The following is an 18,534-nucleotide window of genomic DNA, read 5'->3' as shown; positions in this document are numbered from 1 at the left end:
CCCCCACTCTCTTGGTCCTTATATTCTAATTCTCACACGTAAGCAAACTATTCATGCCCACATTAGAAAGCTTACCTTATTCACTGAAAAATCTTTTAGGGAGCTTGTATTTCAGCAGTGCTCTGAGAATTTTACAAAGAGTAATTCACTTAATCCTTGTGACAATATGATCACTATCATCTCTGTTTAACAGAGGAAGAAGCTGGGTCACAGAGAAGATAGATCACACACTAGGTTACTGAGAGGCATAGCCCATGTAACCTTCTCCCCAGCTCTCCCAGTCCTGGCCACAGGTCTCAGCCTTCAGTGAGATGTCCCCAGGGCCAATGAGTCAGCTGAGCGGTCATCACTGGTCACTGGTGCCAGCGTTTCGACTACCTTATTACTCCTCTCCCATAGTATTGTGGGGAATCCTAGGAACTATCTCTGGGAACATAGCCCCGGTTCCTTGCAGTCCTGGATGGAGAACAGGAGAGCGGAGGGAATGGAACTATGTGGTTCCCTCCAGAGTCACTCCAGGATGAAGTGCATGGCTGGTTCTCCCCTGCTAAGGAGCCCTCAGCAAGGTGGAGGCAGACATTCCCTGGGATTCATTAGTGAGGAAACCCCAAGCCCAAGGAAGGGAGGGCACCGTGCAAGGCTCCATGAGGGTGGGTGGCAGGACCAACACCTGGAGCGCCATCTCCTAACTTTCTTTCCAGTGTCCCTTCCACGGTGGGAGGACGTAGGCATGAAGGACGACTGCAGGCAGGGAAGCAAGCCAGCCACAGTCCCTACTTTATGAACTCTTGTCTGCTTACTGCAGCACTCTCCTCCCAGCCCTGTGAGGGGTCTCTGGGCAGCATTCCTTCATCTGTTCAGTCAGTCAGTCAGTCAGTCAACAAACAGTGAGCACCACATTCATGGGGGAGATGGGTCGTCATGACACAAAATGTGGGAAGCACAGGGGCATCAACAGACCGGAAGAGGGCCCAGCCCAGCCTGGCAGGCTCAGGAAGGCTTTCTTGGGGTGGTGATACACACATCAAGGGTGACCAGGCGGAGGGAGCTCGCTGGTGCCAGTGCGGAGGTGAGAGGGATGATAAACCCCATCTGCCCAGAAGGAGGGCTGGGCTGGGCTGGGCTGGTAAGAAGCAAGGCAGAGAGCTGGGCAGGGCCCAGGGGGAGCAGCCCATAGTCCGGGCTGTCGGCAGGTCCTGCCATGGACCTCCCCTTGGACAGTTGCCTTCATTCCTCAAGACCTCATCCTCCACATCTCTCAATGGGTGGGTTGAACCCATCTAGAATCTGCAAGCTCCTTCCAATGCTGATACGCCATAGTGAATTGCCCATTCCGGCTTCAGAGCAGCCTCGCCACCCTCGCCACCCCTGGACCCACCCACACACTATTGCCTCTGGCATCAGAGTGGCTCAAGGTCATGGCTGGTTTGCCACTGTATGGCTTTACCTCTCCAACCATCATGTCTTTACCTGTAGAACCACCACACAGAAGAATGGTGCTCATGCAGATCAAGGGTTTGGCAGAGGACCAGGCTCATTTCCCCCACAACTCAAATGGCAACTCTTGTATTGTCATCTGAAAAACTGGTCTTGGCCTGGCCTGCTCCAGATCTCTGGAGAGAGACTGAAGCCTCAGCCTCATTCTGAGGCCAAGAGGCTACAGGCAGCGGGGAGAGAGGGAAACAATATTTAAGGCCCTGAACTATCTACTTGACTCCTCACGGGGTCCTTACAAGAAAGCTCAATTACTTATCCCCATTTTAGAGATGGGAAAACTGAGGCCCGGAGAAGCAAAGCAACCTGTTCCTTAAGGATGAGCCCACCTCTCTGATTCCACTAGGTTGGAAGTCATCTAGCTCCTTCTGCAAAGGGCCGGATGGTACATTTTTTCAATGACTAGTTAGTTATCTCTATGGTTGTAGCACAGACACAGCCTCCATCATAGCTGAATGAACGGGCACGGCTGTTTTCCAATGAAGCTTTATATTCACAGCATTGCCCTTCATTGCAGGGAGCTCCTTCCAAGGAGGCACTGTGCTGGGAATTAGGGCTGCATTTTCTGGTTCTATCTTTGCATGGATTCTTGGGAATCATGTTATTCTTTCCATGTCTGAGAGGGAAAGACAGATGTTCCTTGAAACCTATGCATTGTACAAACTGATGTCTGTCTGAGAACAGGGTCTGGCTTCCTTGAACACGCGCCACTGAGACAGAACCAAGGGAAACTTTTGGCGGGGGCGGGGGGGGGGAGTCCTCACACTTTCCTCCAGCTTGGGTTTTTGCATTTTCCTCTACAAAAGGACCAGATAAGCAAGCATGTGTTTGCAAAGTTCGTGGAATTGAAGTAAAGTGAGGGCATGGCATTTCCTTCTCTCCTGCAGAAAGCATAATAAATCCCAATTGCTTTGTTTTGCATCCATTACAAGGTCCGTTCCTGTGCTGGGAGAAAGCCCACGACCTGGAAAGGGGTGGGTGGCAGGGAATTGCTGAGCTGCACCCCCAGAACTGAATCACAGGGCTCGAGAAGCCTCTCTTGCCCAAAAACGAATAAGAAGTGATGGACATCAGTACTTCCTGTGGGCAGTAAGGAGGCTCCTTTCTCCCTGGAAATAAATGTATTCATGCTGTGGGGATGACACGTAACATGGCACCGGGCCACCCAGCTCCTCTTTTCTCAAATGTCCCTCAACATAGTGTCACAGGGAATAGACTTCTCCCATAATTCTTACCTTTCTAAGAGTAACATAAAGTCTCAGTCAGTCATTAACACAATAGTGTGAATTAGTTAGCCCTTTGAGCAGAAAAAGTACTGGACTTTTTTTAGAGAAATATAAGGCTTTGAAACCACTGTGGTTTCTGCCACTTTCTCAACTCTATTGCCATAGGCAAATTGTATTTTCCTTTGCCTGGTATAGAAGCTGAACCAAAGCAAAAATCGTAAGTGAGAGTCTGTGAGCCCCTTGGAGCCCCAAGACATGTTTTATCCCTGTTAAATACTGTTAATTTTTAATTGGGATAATTCATTTTTAATAATTTTAAAATAACAGTAAATCCAACCATTAATTCAAATATATTTAAATTTAATTATTTTTTATTAACATATAATGTATTATTTGCTTCAGGGGTACAGGTCTGTGATTCATCAGTCTTACACAATTCACAGCACTCATCATAGCACATACACTCCCTGATGTCCATCATCCAGCCATCCTATCCCTCCCACCCCCTCCTCTCCTGCAACCCTCTCACTGTTTATTTAAAAAATGCATTTACATTTTAAAATCATTCTTAATTTGGAGCAATTGAATTTTTGATTTTTAAATGGGATAATTCATCTTTAATAATTTTTAAATGACAATAACCATTTGTTCAAATATATTTAAATGCATTGTTTAATCTTTAACCATTTATTTAAATAATGCATTTACATTTCAAAACATTTTTAACTTGGGACCATTATATTTTTGGTTTTATATTGGGATCATTAATTTAAGTAGCTGGGATTTGCCCCAGACCTGGTATTCTCTGGTGTCTTGTATCTACGTGTCTCACATTCATTGCACCTGCCTTTGTCATTATTCGATGTCAATACTGGGTTGTAAAGAACGCTCTGGATTTTGCTGTAAGGAGAGAAGACTGAAAGGTGAACTCCAAGGGACGGGGCTCTGGTCAGGTAAGGGTTGATGAAGGGGATGAAGGCAGAACCTCAGTCTTCAGCAATAAATGTTTTCTGGGGAGCATGGGCAGTGGTGCACACATGAGGTCTCAGGAAACAGACAGAGTGTCACTTCTCACTGAAATGTTAGTGACTTTGCTTGGATACACACCTCATTGAGAAAACCCTGGGTTCTTGTCTACACACCAGTCTGCAAACCCAATTCCCACCCTGTTTATTTGGACAAGTCACTAAACCTCTCAGAGGCCCCTGATAAAAAGGGTCATTGGTAGTCATCTTTGGTGTGTGTGTGTGTGTGTGTGTGTGTGTGTGTGTGTGTGTGTGTGTGTTTACTTTCTATACAAGGTAAGACAATTCTGCATACACTTTCTCTCTACAAACAAGGTAGAAATTCCTTGCACCATTTTGTAGATGGGAAAATTGAGGCTGATCTGTGCAACACACAGGTCTAACCCTGGAGCAGGATTCCTGCCTCATCTCTCCACCTCCAGAGCCCCCCACACCTTCTCCATGTGGCCATGATGCTTCCAGGCTCCACCTGTCAAGGTGGGGTGCTGGTGAAGATCAGCTGCGGGGGCAGGTGTGAGGACTGATTGAGAGGGACCGCCTAGCCGAGATGAGAACACTATTGCTAGATGTGCCTACAGGGTCACAGGGCCTCCTGGATCCCAGCTGATCGCAATTTAGCTGTTTCATCTAGAATGTTCCGGTTCCTGAAGCAATTCCATTTCCGGTGTCTGGGGAATTTGAGGCGGTAAGGAAGAAGATTCTCGGAGGAATCTACTTCTTTGATTTAGTAAGTCATTATTGAGCTGCTGCCTACAGGCTGCCCACCAGCTGTCCATGGTCCTGACAGGGAGGGGTGACTGGCTCCTGCCACCATGTTGGTGCTGGTAGGGTTTCCTTCCAACTGGCTAATTCCCTGGGCTTGTTTCCTAACAGCCTCAGGAGCAAAGCAAGATAAGGGAGTGTCCTGATGAGCTGCAGAATCCATCTCCAGACAAAGAGGAAGGAGGGCCCAGGATGTGATGGAAATGGAAGGTCGTGTCCGTCTACCATTCCCAAAAGGAATCACCTCATGGCCATGGGCCAGGTCAGAAGAAGGTGAGCGGGATGAGGCTGGGAAGTTTTGAGGGAGAGAAACAACCACACAGCACTTCTCTCAGCTGTATGTTATTCCAGTTGATCTGAGTGGCTCTGTTCCCAACCCCCTTTTTATTTTTAAGTGATCACTATTATATTATCATTGTCTTTTTTCTCCCTGTTGAATTTCATGGTGTGTTATAAGAGGTTTTCCTCATGGAATGGAACAAGACATAGATTCTCTGAACGTTTTCCTCCTGCAAGCTTGCAAACACAATGATCCCCTTTCTGGCCAGACTGACTCCTCACAGTGAAGAAGAGAACTGGAGAATCATCCAGGAAATGTAAAACAGTGGGCTTTCACCCCCACAGATAAAATTTAAGGATTTCTCACTTTTGTATCTTTTTTCTCTTAAGCATTAAAAAAAGCATGCTCAGAACCATGATCTCATTGAAATCCCACACCAGCCCTGGGAGGGGGGAAGGATACGAAAGACCCTTCCCATTTTACAGGTGGGAAGACTGAGTCCCAGAGTGGTTAAGTAAGTTTGTTCAAGACACAGAGCAACCCCTTCAGAGCTGGGTCTGAACTTGGACCTTCTGTTCCCTCATCCGGGCCTGACCACTATATTTTTCCTTCAGGTGGCAGGTGGGCGTCTGCTCATTTTCTAGGCAGGAGTTTGGCCCATAGATACAGACTGGATACCCAGATGAGAGCAGGAGATGAGGGTCAGGGACCTCCATACTGATGGTAGTTACTGGGCCTCTTATCTGGACAGCTTGGCTGGCCAGGGAAAGAGAGACAGAGGGGGAGAGCTTAGAGATCCTCGGACACCTGTCCAGACTGGACCCAGTTCATTCACAGAATCCATCTCTTTCTCTTTCTCTCTCTTGGTCCCTCTGTTTCTGTCCATGGTTTTCTCCCTCTTTCTATATTTCTGTGGTATGTTGTGCGCTCTCTCTCTCTCACACACAGACACACACACACACACACCCCTTATCTGACAGTTTTTCTCTTCTTTCCCAAGTGATATCAGGGAGATAAAGGCACCTCTTACTCTCCAAATAAGTGGAAGCTCTTGATCTGGAAGGTGTTAAATTTTCCACTACCTTGTTCATTTTCAAGGTAAGTTTCACGTCTCTCTTCCCTCCATTTATTACCATAATTGGGGCATTTTCCTGATTCCTTAATTCAGCAGCTTGATTTTAGAAATATTCATTCCATTGTCCCTTCCAGGCCTCATCTCCCACACTTCTCCCCCTTTATTCATTTTGCACCTGGTTCCTATAATATCATCCCTTCATTCAGTGCAAATCAAAATAGGATGGTTATTTTTTTTTTTTAAATCCTTGTCCTTACAATTGATATCCTTCAGGAAAAAATTCTTAATGATTTGAATTAACTTTGGCCATTTTAAAGCTGTTTGCAACAGGACTGTTGCTCTAGTCAAAAAGACTGTCTGCAAACCCCCTCCTCACCATTCAGGGACAGAAAAATAATAAATCGAAACAAAATCATTACACAAATCCTGTGTTTCACGGCTTTGTTCCTCAAGTTTCCTATCAAATATTAGCAACTTGCCTCAAGGTGAAAGAGAGGAAAGATGAGATCTTAGCTGGAAACAGCAGGAGGTCACCAAGCAGATTGCTTTATTGACTCCTAGATTCAGGGCACCCCCATCCTACTCAGAGCCACTGATGGGATTCTGCTTAGGAATTAGTCCTGGGTTCAAATCCCAGGGCTGCCACTTTCTAGCTGAGTGACTGGGCATGTTAATTTCATCTCTCTAAGCTTTGTGTTCTTCTTCCTAACCCTTGGGGCTGTTGGGAAGGTTTGTAAAGGTAGTGGTCATTTTCCATTACTAGGGACAGTATCAGGCACTGGGGAGTGAGGTGCCAGTGCATGTTAAGGACCGTCAGATAGGATTCTCCTTCTGCCCTTACTACAGTCCTACAACAGCGGGTGTGACAATGATTGCACTGTACAACTTCAGACCAGAGAGGTGCAGTGATTTGCCCAAGGTCATACCACTCGTGCAGCATCCAGAACTGACTCTGAGGTCTGTGTTCTGCATCATGCATAGAGATATGTCAGGACTGAGCCCTTCCCTAGTAGGTACTTAGATAACTTTTGTTCCCACCGTTCTCCCAGAGAGGACACCATGAAGAGGGATCAGCCTCAGGCTGTGGCATAACTCTGTGTTGCTTCTCCAGAGACTTCTGGAATAAGGCTGCTTTAATTAGGAGAATGGTGCTCTGTGGGGCCAAAGTAAAGAGACAATAAAGCAACTCCCAGAGCAGACAAGCACATGGACTCAAGCCAGGCACTTTGTCCTGACGCTGGGGAGATGAATGGCCTATAAAGTGGTGCAGCAACTCTTAGGTTTAGCCTGTGGCTTCTGGAGGGCATTCAACCCACAGTGTTGGAGTCACTGATTGCAGAGGGGGTCAAGCCTGCCTCCCAACGTCCAGCCCACTCAGCTGTGATTGCGGAAGCCTCATCTGGTCAGGACTGGAAATCTTCACTCTTGGAGTGGGGTGAGGAAACTCACTGCCCTCTGACCTCAGGTACCCAGGAGGAATTCCAAGGGCTTCCACTCCTGTTACGTTGTAACTACTTCTTGTTTCTTAAACTTATTGGTCTCAGGACTGTTTATACTCTTAAAAATAATTGAAGACCCCCCAAAAAGCTTTGTGTATATGAGTTGTATCAATAAAAATTATATTAAAAGTTAAAATCAGAAACCCTTGTAAAACTTTATTAAATTACAAATAACAGTAATAAACCCATTACAAGTTAATAAATGTAACATATTCTACTGAAGAGGAACTATTTTTGCATAATCAAAAGAAATTCTGAAAGGAGTGGCACTGTTGGTTGTGATGGTGATGATGATGGTGGTGGTAATGATGATAGTGATGGTGGTGATGGTGGTGGTGATGATGACCATGGTGATGATGATGATGATGACGATGGTGATGATGGTGATGATGATGGTGGTGATGATGGTGATGATGATGGTGGTGATGATGATGATGACGATGGTGATGATGGTGATGATGATGGTGGTGATGATGATGATGGTGACAGTGATGGTGGTAACGATAATGATGACGATGGTGATGATGGTGATAATCATGGTGACAGTGATGGTGACGGTGATGGTGATGATGTGATAGTGATGGTAATAGTGATGATGATGATGAAGGTGATAATGGTGGTGATTGATCATAATGGTGATGATGATGGTGGTGATGGTGATAATGATGGTAACAGTGACGGTAGTGGTGATGATGATGACGGTGATGGCGATGATGATGGTGGTGATAGTGTTGATGATGGTGGCAATGATGATGATGATGGTTATGATAATGGTAATGATGAATATGTGCACATTCCAGATCCTGTTCTACCATCACACTGAATCTTCACAGTAGCTCCATGAGGTAATTCTATTCGTTTCATTTTACCACTGGGACACGGGTTGAGTAGCTCACCCAAGGGCAGAGCCTGGGTTCAATCCCAGGCAGTCAAACTTCCAGAACTGTGTTCTTGGCCATGACAATGTGTTACAGTCCCTGGTACAGATAAATAGTCTCAGGCAGAGAATCATGTCAGCCAAGGTGGTAAATCTCTGGAGTTGTATTTAGCAACTAAAAATACTGAGTGCATGCTAAATAGGCAAGTCTGGGTTTATTCAGTGTTGTGTTTGTTAAATATTTGATCTGGGAGAATTAAATGGCACCTTCTCTCTAGAGAACTGAAGCTGATGAGCCCAGAAATAAAGTTGATGAAAATAGCCCTAATTGTAATCATACGCAAATATGTACAGTTTACAAAACCCATCCATATATGTTAGTTTATTCAATCCTCTATTTAAATGATGCTCACCAGTCCTCCCTCTGCCCTCCACATTTTGTCCCCACAGCTGCATCCTTGAACCAGACTTCATGATCACTGGTCTACACTTTTGGTGCAGCTCCCCAAACCCCTTTCCCCTGTCTATCCACCTGTCCATGCCACTTGAATGCTGCCTCCAGAGACTGCCTTCACTAATAATAATGACAGTCATATTAACTGAGCACTTACCATGTGCCAGACACCCCGTTGAATGTCAAGCATGGATTACATCATCTGCTCTTCTCCATAACTCTAGGTTGTATATTTTTATTACCATCTTCCCCATTTTATGGATGAAGACAGCAAAACTTAAAGAAGCTGCATAATTTACCCAAGAATACACAACCCAGAGACACGGATATGGGATTTGAATGCAGCAGGCTGGTTCCTTAGCTTCCAAACCATTGAACAACCTGATTCCCATCAGCAATCCAGCCTGATCAGTCACTGTTTTCCCTGGACTCCTGTGGGTCCTTGCTGCTCATGTGTTACAGACACTTCAACATGGCATCCATATCCTTTAAAATTGGTTCCTGACTCATCTCCTAGACTCTGCTTCCTACCTCATCTTATTCCCATTCACCAGCCACACCAAATTCTCCAATTCACATCATCACAGTAACACACTTTGGCATGTGCTGTTCCTCCCCTGATCACAGTGACTCTCCAGTCAAATTCCCATGCAGTCTTGAAGACCCAGCCCCACAGTCCTGTCCATCCTAAAGCCATGGGTGGTTTTTTGCTTCCTGCTTTGGTCACTGCCAAGGTACTCCTTTCCTTCTTGAATTTAACCTTGTTACATTGTGTTGTTTAAGGCACTGGAGGCGAACATGGACTATGGACTCAGAACTTCCAGGTCCGCATCCAGCTTCTACTACTACTAATTGTGTGTGACCATGCTCAGGTGATTTTGCCTTTTTGACCATTGGCATCCCCACTTACAGAATGGCTCTGATGACAGGATCACCTGCTCTCACAGGGCTTTTCTAATGATGCAGGGACTTTCTTGGTTACTAGAGAAGAGAGGAAAGAGGTTGTCCCAGCTCACCTGGTCACTGATCAACCTTCTCCTCCCAGGTGTGGCCTGGATCTAAGGCTGCTGCTGTGTTTGCTTGAGAGCTAGAAGGGGCTCAGGTGTCTATAAGAGTTTTCTGGCAAGGGCATAGACTGTGTAGGTTTTGTCTGAAAGGAGACATAAGCACCAAAGACAGGGTCAAAGGGCCATAAGAAACAAGTTTCTCAGGGACCTGGCAGGTCCCTCCGTTTCAGGACAGAGGTTTAATATCATAGAGCATGTGCAGGGGATGGGATGCAATCTTCTCCAGCCAGTCCATGCCCCACCTGGGAGTCTGTGGAGAGGTCACAAGACAACTGTGAAACTCACTGACACAGCACCTGGTACAGAACAAGTGCTTTATAAATGTTACCTATTTTTAATCCCAGGAACAGTATAGACCTGTTCTTTACCTTCTGCTGGCATCTCCCCATGGTCTTGCTGGGTTGAGAACTGGGGTCATCTCCCTAGCCACAAAAAGAACAGTTTGCTGAAGCAAAGGGTCCTCCTGCACATTTGAAATGACTGATGAGAAACGTGTGTGCACGCATGCGCACCTGAAACCCATCTAGCGAACACCCCCCCTGCTGCATGCACACACTCACATACACACATGCACACACAGGCACACATCCTGGGGGCAGCTGGTTCTCCCTCCATCTTCTTCACAGCTGCATCTCCTCCATCCTCTCTGCCTCGCCTCTCTGTTCTAACTCATGCCAGTTGCCTCAGAAAAATTTCGCATCCTTTCCACACCCACCACCACATTTCTAGCTGACAATTTCCTTTCCATCCATTTCTGAGCCTCCCACTGTCCCACCCCAGTGCCAGGGACTTTCAGAAGCCCCAGTCTTCTTTAATGGAGGGGAGATGTTGCCGTCTCCAGCCAGGTAGAGAGAGCTACCACCGGGTAGCACCACCATCTCTTACTGGCATGATGTTCTTGGTTGGGGTGAGAGCAAAAGCTTAGCTGTGTTTTCTGCTGAGGGCTGAAGACCCATGTCACCCGGGGCTCTGGACCTTGCACATGTGGGCTCCTTTGCCTAGAGCTGTCATTCCTCTACCTCCTCTTCCCTTTTCTAACTCCTCCTCCAACTTCAAGACTCTTCCTAGACATTTGCACCTCCAGGAAGCCTTCTCTGATCCCCGGACTGAATTAGGTGTCTCCTCTGGACTCTGCTTCCCCCAATAGAGCACTCAATATGCCGAATCATGATTGCCCCATTATTTCCATGACCTGGCACATAGGAGCCCCTCAACCTGTTGTTGTTTAGATGAATGCTGAAAAGATTGCTCTCTGCCCCCAGTGAAGTATGATTGTGTCATTCTGGATGATTTTCCAGAAAGCCTCCTCAACCTACTCCTTTTCTCAGGAACAGCCATACCAAGTTGCTCTCCAGCTTGGAGTTTTCCAGGTCACAATATATGGGTCCGCACTACAGTGATGGTGGAGGTATCTGAGAATCGAGTTACACTTTCTCTACCCAACATGATCCCAAGCTGCCCTAGTAGTCTCAGCTCCTGTAGGCTGAGCCTGAGCTCACATAGCTGAGAGCTGTCTGTTGACTCCATGGGTGAATTCTCAGTGGGCTTAGGCAGGGACAGGGTGAGGGCCCAGTGGGGGTCTGTGAGCTGTTACTCTTCTCTCTTTCCAGATATCGAAGTGTTTTCCACCTAACATGGAATGGGCTGCTGGCTCCTTCCCTCCCCTGGACTGATTGTAATCAGGGAAAGGGAACCCATGGTGTTTTCTCTTCTAGGGTCACGAGGAAGCTGTCCTATTATGGTTTGCCTCTTATAAACTCCTTTGGGGCACCTGCCATCAAAGACCATGGGAGTTTTGGTCCTAGGGGGATAATATTCTGTTGCCCAAACATACATGGTTTCTGCCCATCGTTATCCAAACATTGCCTTTTGTAGGGAACTTTGATGAGAGATTTTTTTTTTTAACCCAACAGCCATGAAAGAGCTTGGATGAAAGAGCAGCTTGTATTCTCCAAAAATAGATATATGTGTGTGTGTCCATAGAACAAAAATATATGTGTTCCCATGAGCTCTTCTTATACTGTGACTGACACTCCTTGCACTTCAAAGGGGGTCTATGTCCACTCCTTTGAACCTTAGCAGGGGCAGGTGGTTGCTTCAATCAGTAGAGGGAAGTGGAAGACATGCAAAGGGATCTCCAGGGTGAAATCATGAAAAGGATACCAAGGATCTCTCCCTGAGCTCTCTGCTCTTTCCCTCTCCTCTTTGCTGCTGCTGCTGCTGCTCCTCCTCCTCCTCCTCTTCCTTATTCTTCTTCTTCTTCTTCTTCTCCTTCTCCTTCTTCTCCCTCTTCTTGTTCCTCACTTCTCTCTCTCCCTCCATCTCTCTTCACTGCGGAATCCAGCCATCATGCTCTGAGGAAGCCCAAACCAGCCAATGCTGAGAGACCACATAGAGAGAAACCATTCAGACAAGAGCAGAAGCTGCAACCTATCATCTGCATCAACAGATTGGTGAGTAATGAATGAATGAGATTGCAGATGGGTGCAGCCCCAACCTTCAAGTCCAGCTGAGCCCCCAAGCACCATAAAGCAAAGACAGGCAAGTCCTGCTGTGCCCTGGTCTGAATTCCCAACCCCCCAGAATCCATGAGCTTATACACCATTGCTTTCCATCACTGAGTTCTGGGAGAATTTGCTTTGCAGCCACAACAACTCGAACAAGACTGGAACAAAAATATGTGGAGGCTCAAAGAAATTGCAGGTGGACAGGATTCGGTCTTGGAGGCCATCGACCTCGCATATCTTTCTAAGCAAAGACTTTAAAATCAGAACACATCAACAACATGGGAATATCAAAAGTGACCACCTGGAAGGATTATGACTAATCACCCCATCTTGTAGATGAGGAAACAGAGCTCAGAGAGACTGCCCATGAAATGATCAAGCAGAGACCCACATCCAAGTCCATAAAACAGCTGGCAAATGATCCTTGTATCATAAGGATTTATCAGGTACCTCTCATGTATCAGGAGCTTCATCTACATTGCTACAGACTCCTTTGATGTAGCCATCATGGTTCCCATTTCACAGATAATAAAGTTAAGGCTCAAGGAAAGGGGAAGTGACTTGTCTGTGGTCAGATAGACAGGAAGTGTTGGCCCTGAGTCCAGAACCCAGATCTGCACCCTTACCCTCAGTGGCTTCTCAGAATTTGTGCTGCTTGTTCCCTTACTGTCACTTCCTGCTTTCCCTTATCCCAGGAGCACAAGTGATGTATTCAGTGCTGCATGCCCATGGTTAAGACCCTTGACTAAGCTGATAGAGGGTGTGGCTACTGCCTTCCAAGTTAGTTGCCCATGGTTCATATCTTTCAACCACTCCTTACAACCTGTGCAATTCTAGGTAAGATGTCACCTCACCTCCTTGAGCCTCAACTTTCTTGTCAGCAAAATGGGATTAAAATGCCTTCTTGCTCTAAATAGCAAATGAAACAAGGCATATGAGGGGTCTGGAAAGGCTCTCCAATTAAACAGTAGGTACCCTCTCTAGGGTAGGATTCTTCTCCTAATTCTCCTTCCCCCACCTTTTTTTTTTTTTTTAAAGTAAGCTCCACACTGGGTGAGGCTTGAACTCCTGGCCCTGAGATCAAGACATGAGCTGAGGTCAAGAGTTGGACACCCAATGACTGAGTCACCTGTGGGCCCCCTAATTCCCTTTCAAAACACCCCCTTCCAGAAGGATTTTCAAGCATTGACAGCTGATAGTAATTGAGAGCTTGCTATGTGGTAGGCATGTTTTATATAAATTGCATGTAATCTTCAAACATCACCATGAGGTCGAGATACCATCAATATCTTTACAGATGAGAAAACAGAGGCACAGAGAGGAAAAGTTGTTGTGTTCATGCCTTAGGGCTACTGTAACCAAGTACTGTAAATTGGGTAGCTCAGGACAACAGAAATACTGTCTGACAGTTCTAGAGGCTAAAACTCTGAGATCAAGATGCCTGGCTCGATCTTCCAGGGTTCCTTCCAGGGGCAGTGAAGAACCTGTTCTGTGGCTCTTCCTTAGTTTATGGGATTGATGGCAATCTTTGGCAATCTTTTGCTTGTAGAAGCATCACTCTGATTAGTGTTCATCTGCCTATGGCGTTCTGCCTGTGTGTCTGTGTCCAAGTTTCCTCTTTCGATAAAGACACCAGTCACATTGAATTAGGAGCCCATCCTACTCCAGCATGACCTCATCTTAATTAATTACCTCTGCAATGACCCTATTCCTAAATCAAGCCACATTCTGAGATATGGAGAGTTAGGACTACAACATATGAATTTTGGAGGGTGGGGAGGGGACATTTAGTCCTTAACAGTTGTCTTAGCCAAGATCACATAGCTAATAAATAGTGGAACCACACTTCAAGTGCAGTCAGGCTGGCTCCACCATCTGTGTTCTTGACCATGCCGCTGATGTGAATGGCCCATCTGAATGTCCCGTAGACAGTTGAAGCAAAAAGTTCCCTGGGAAGAAGACATCACTTGAAAGCTGCATTGTGCTGCCTTGAAAGCTCTCTGGCTCCTCAAGACCAGCCCCCGTGCTGGTGGTGACTCAGAGGCAGCCCGGGAACACCGGGGGTGGCTTCTCCAACAACGCCACCCGAGCACGAGAACAGTTCGTTTGCTAAAGTAATTAAAAACAATCTGCGCTATTAAATTCCTCCTCTATTTTTCTGCTGTTCGCGTTCCCCGGTGTGCCGAGTTAGATGTCTTCCCTAATCATTGCTGACATGTCAGCTCTACCCCCACCTTCCTCCCGAACTGCCATCCTTAGAGATGATGGGGGCTCGAGACAGTTTGTTTTAATGTCAGGATCTACATCTCTCATAATTATATACACACACCCCATTTGCTGGGAATTCACTGCTCAAATAAGAAAGCCAGTTTGACAGCTCTGACACCCCAGACCTCGCAGCAGCTGTAGACAGGGGTGCATGCTAAGGGCACGGGTGCCACTCTCCTTGTGCTGGGAGTTCACTCTGAGCTGGCTTTTAGTGGCATCAACTGACAGTCTCTGCTGAGTTGCAACTGCAGGAGTCAGTCCTCAACAGCCCAGACCATGCAAGGGAAGATCACCCAACCCACCCACACCATCTCTCCCATAACACATTCTTTACTGGAGAAGAAAAAATGACATACACACCGAGGAACATAGCTGGCTCAGTTGGTTGGGTGTCTGATTCTTGATTTTGACTCAGGTCATGATCTCGGGGTCATGGGTTCTAGTCCTGCACCAGACTTCAAGCTCAGTGGGGAGTCTGCTTGAGGATTCCTCTCCCTCTTCCCTGACCCTTCCCGTGCTCTCTCTCTCTCTCTCAAACAAATGAATAAATCTTTTTTTTTTTAATAAAATGTGCATATAACAGAAGGTACTCTGGTTCTCTGTTGGTTGGAAGCATTTATTTTATTTTTTTAATTTCTTTTCAGTGTACCAGAATTCATCGTTTATGTACCACACCCAGTTCTCCATGCAGTACGTGCCCTCCATAACATGGAAAGTGCCTGATAAGTGACTATTGTTGTCAGCTTTATCATTTTGTCACCATCATCATCATCACCATGGCATGATCCTATGGGCTGAGAACATTCTGGGAAGAACTTGCTGGCAGCCAAGATGGTGAGATCCAAGAAGGCCACTGTGGGAGTATATGACTCTGTGTCTCCTGCTATATTCTCTGCTGTGGTCCCTGTGCAAGGGAGGAGGGAAGAGGGTGCCGGAAGACCTGTCCAGACTTTCTGAGCTAATGAGGGAGAGCAGATGGGGCTAGGAACTCCAAGGATGGTTGTAATCAGAGTGTCTGGCTGTAGGAGAGCAAGGTCATAGCCTTCTACAACATCAGGGCTCCCTACAAGTGCTGTAGCATCTGGCAGAGTCGAATTTGAATCTTGGCCCTGCCTCTTCCTGGCTGTGGGACCTAAGCCACTGGCCTGTGTTCCTTAGTTTCCTCTACAAAATGGGAATGATACCAACAGTATCTAACCCCCCAGGGTTGCTTTTGCAAATTAAATAACATTCTTAGGGAAAGTACTTAGCAGAGTGTCTAGCACATAGTCAGCACTCAAGAACTGAATTCTGTTATTAGTCCCCATCTCCACTCCCCCCCCCCCCAATAGAAAACTCTTGGCCTCCAAATCCCAGACACAGTAGGAAGGCTAGAGCTTTGTGCCTGCAGATCTATTTTAATTTATTTGGTTCTGCCTGTACCTCCTCCTCAGGGTACCTGCTTCTTTGGATGAAGATTTGAATTGTTACCTCCCAGAGCCAATAATACATCTCACCTCTCTGCAGACAAAGGTAAATATAATTAAAAAGTGATTATAATCTGGGACTACATTCATAAGCTTTGCTAGACCTAATTATACAGCAAGTGCAAGTCTCTGGGCATTGAATCCTTTCTGGATGGGATTTACTGACACCGTCAGTTGCGTGCTGGTGAGTAGGTGAGATCTATGCCATGGGTGGCGGGGTCGGTGCCGCAAGAGGGGCACAGACCCAGGTTGAGCCATGTCCAGACTTCAACGATGGCCCCGGTCCTGAGTTTGTTCATCCAAGGAGTGTTTATTCACATCTTCCATCGGTCAGGTCCTGCTCTCAGGTCTTATTAGGGGCAAGGGACTTCTCAGTAAAAACAGAGTGATAAATTTGTCAAAAAGTATTGGTTCACCATGAGGATATAAAGGTGGCAAATAAGCACATGAAAAGTTGCTCCACATCATTAGCTATCAGGGAAATGTTAAGTTAAAACCACAATGAGATATCACTACACACCTACCAGAACAACTAAAATAAATAAATGGTGATACCACCAAGCCCTGGCAAAGATACAGAGAAATTAGATCATTCATACGTTGCTGGTGGGAATAAAAAATGGGACAGCCGCTCCGGAAAAGAGTTTTGCAGTTCCTTATAAAACTAAGTAGGCAAATGTCATAAGATCTGGCAAATGGCACTCTTGGGGATTTGTCCCAGAGAAATGAAAATTTATGCCCACTGAAAAATCTGTACATGAATGTTTATAGCAGTTGCATTTGCAAGAACCCCAAGTGGAAACAATCCAGATGTCTCTCTGCGGGTGAGTGGTTGAATAAACGATGGTTTGTCCACATCCAGAATAGTACTAAGTAATAAAAAGAAAGAACTATCAATGGTCACAACTCGGAGGGGTCTGCGGGAAATTATGCTCTGTGGGGAAAAAAACGCCAACATCAAAAGGTTATTATCTGATTCCATTTATATAGCATCCTTGAAATGACAAAAATGACAGAGACAGAGCACAAGTGAGTGGTTGCCGGGTTGAAGGAGGGGATGGGGGCCGGTGAGAAGCAGATGTGACCTAAAAAGGGCAACAAGAGGGGTCTTTGTGGTGACGGAAATGTTCTGTGTCTTGTGTCCATGTCAGTATCTGGGTTGTTATATTGCACTACAGTTTTGCAACATGTTACCATTGGGGGAACGGGATAAAGGATGTCTTATTTCTTACACCCGCATGTGAACCTACAGCTCTCTAAAATAAATACATAATAATAATAATTTTCTTTCAAAAAAGAACATTGGCTCCCTATTTAAAACTTTCCAAAACTTTCTATTGACTTTGTGATGAAATCCAAACTCTCGTCGTCTTGGCCTTCAGGCCCTGCTGACTGCCCAAATCATCCCATGATGCCCCATTCTTCAGACCCTAGCCACCCTAGCAGCTTTCATTTTATTTCTCACCCTTTTCAAGCCTTCCTCTATGGCATTCCCCCTCTCCATAGTATGTTTTCTCCCTCACTTTTCTCTCTGTTGGCGCCTTTTCATCATTTCCGTTTCAGCTTAAATGCCACCTCCTCATGGAAGCCTTGCTTAATTTCCTCCAGAACAATCCCCTCCATTGATCTTGCTCACTGTCCACTTTTCTTTTTTTGTAGCTCTTAACGCAATTTATAATTATTAGTGTATTGCCTGGTTTGCTTATTTATTCCTTTAGTCTGCTCTGCTATGCTATTGCCTCTTAAGGGAAGGGACCACCTCAACCCCGCTAACTAGCGCTTCCCGAGAGTCAACTGAGTAGCTGGTACATGGTAGACTCCAGAAATATTTGCAAGCAGAAGGAGGGGAAGAAGGGAGACCAGCAGGAAAGGAGGGAGGAAGGGAGAGAGAATGAGAGGCAAGGAGAAAAGGAGGAAAATGGGATTGGCGGGAAGGAAGAATGGTTTGGGGGGATGTCAAGAGGTGACATCAACAGGACTTTTACTGTGGGTGATGACACCTGGCTTTGACTTTGACTTTGATGACGCCTGGTTTTGACTTAGGCATCCTGGCAGTTTCAGATACCAGTTTTCCTTCCCGAGGAAGAAAGTGTTTGTGATGGCGGAAGTAGGACAAATAAAAGTTCATTTCCGATGTATTGATTTCCTTCATCTGCCTGCCTCCCCATGTCCTTCTGTCATTGGTTATCTTAGGCATACAGAGGCGTCCACATAGGACAAATGACTAGGCAGCTAAGGAAAGGGAATATGGTTAAAGCTGAAAATGAAAATGATTGATCCCTTAACACTTTTTTTTCTATAAACTCAAGGATGTGGGCATAGATTTTTTAGTTAGAATGCAAGGGCAGGTTACTCAAATTAGAGGGCTGAAAGCTCTCAGTGGAAAGGATGGTAGGAGGAAGGGAGAAAAGCAGAGAAGGAATGTGTTTTGTTCTATAGAACCAACAGTGCTGGCCAAGGAGACACCCAGCTAGGGGTTTTGCCTGATAGCCCATTATGTGCCCCAGTTTGACAGGGTTTGGAGCCGAGGATCT

The sequence above is a fragment of the Enhydra lutris genome, unplaced genomic scaffold, assembly GCF_002288905.1.
Source record: "Enhydra lutris kenyoni isolate GAN:26980312 unplaced genomic scaffold, ASM228890v2 scaffoldscaffold73, whole genome shotgun sequence".
In the NCBI taxonomy this organism is placed as follows: Eukaryota; Metazoa; Chordata; class Mammalia; order Carnivora; family Mustelidae; genus Enhydra; species Enhydra lutris.
This window is presented reverse-complemented; position numbering follows the sequence as displayed.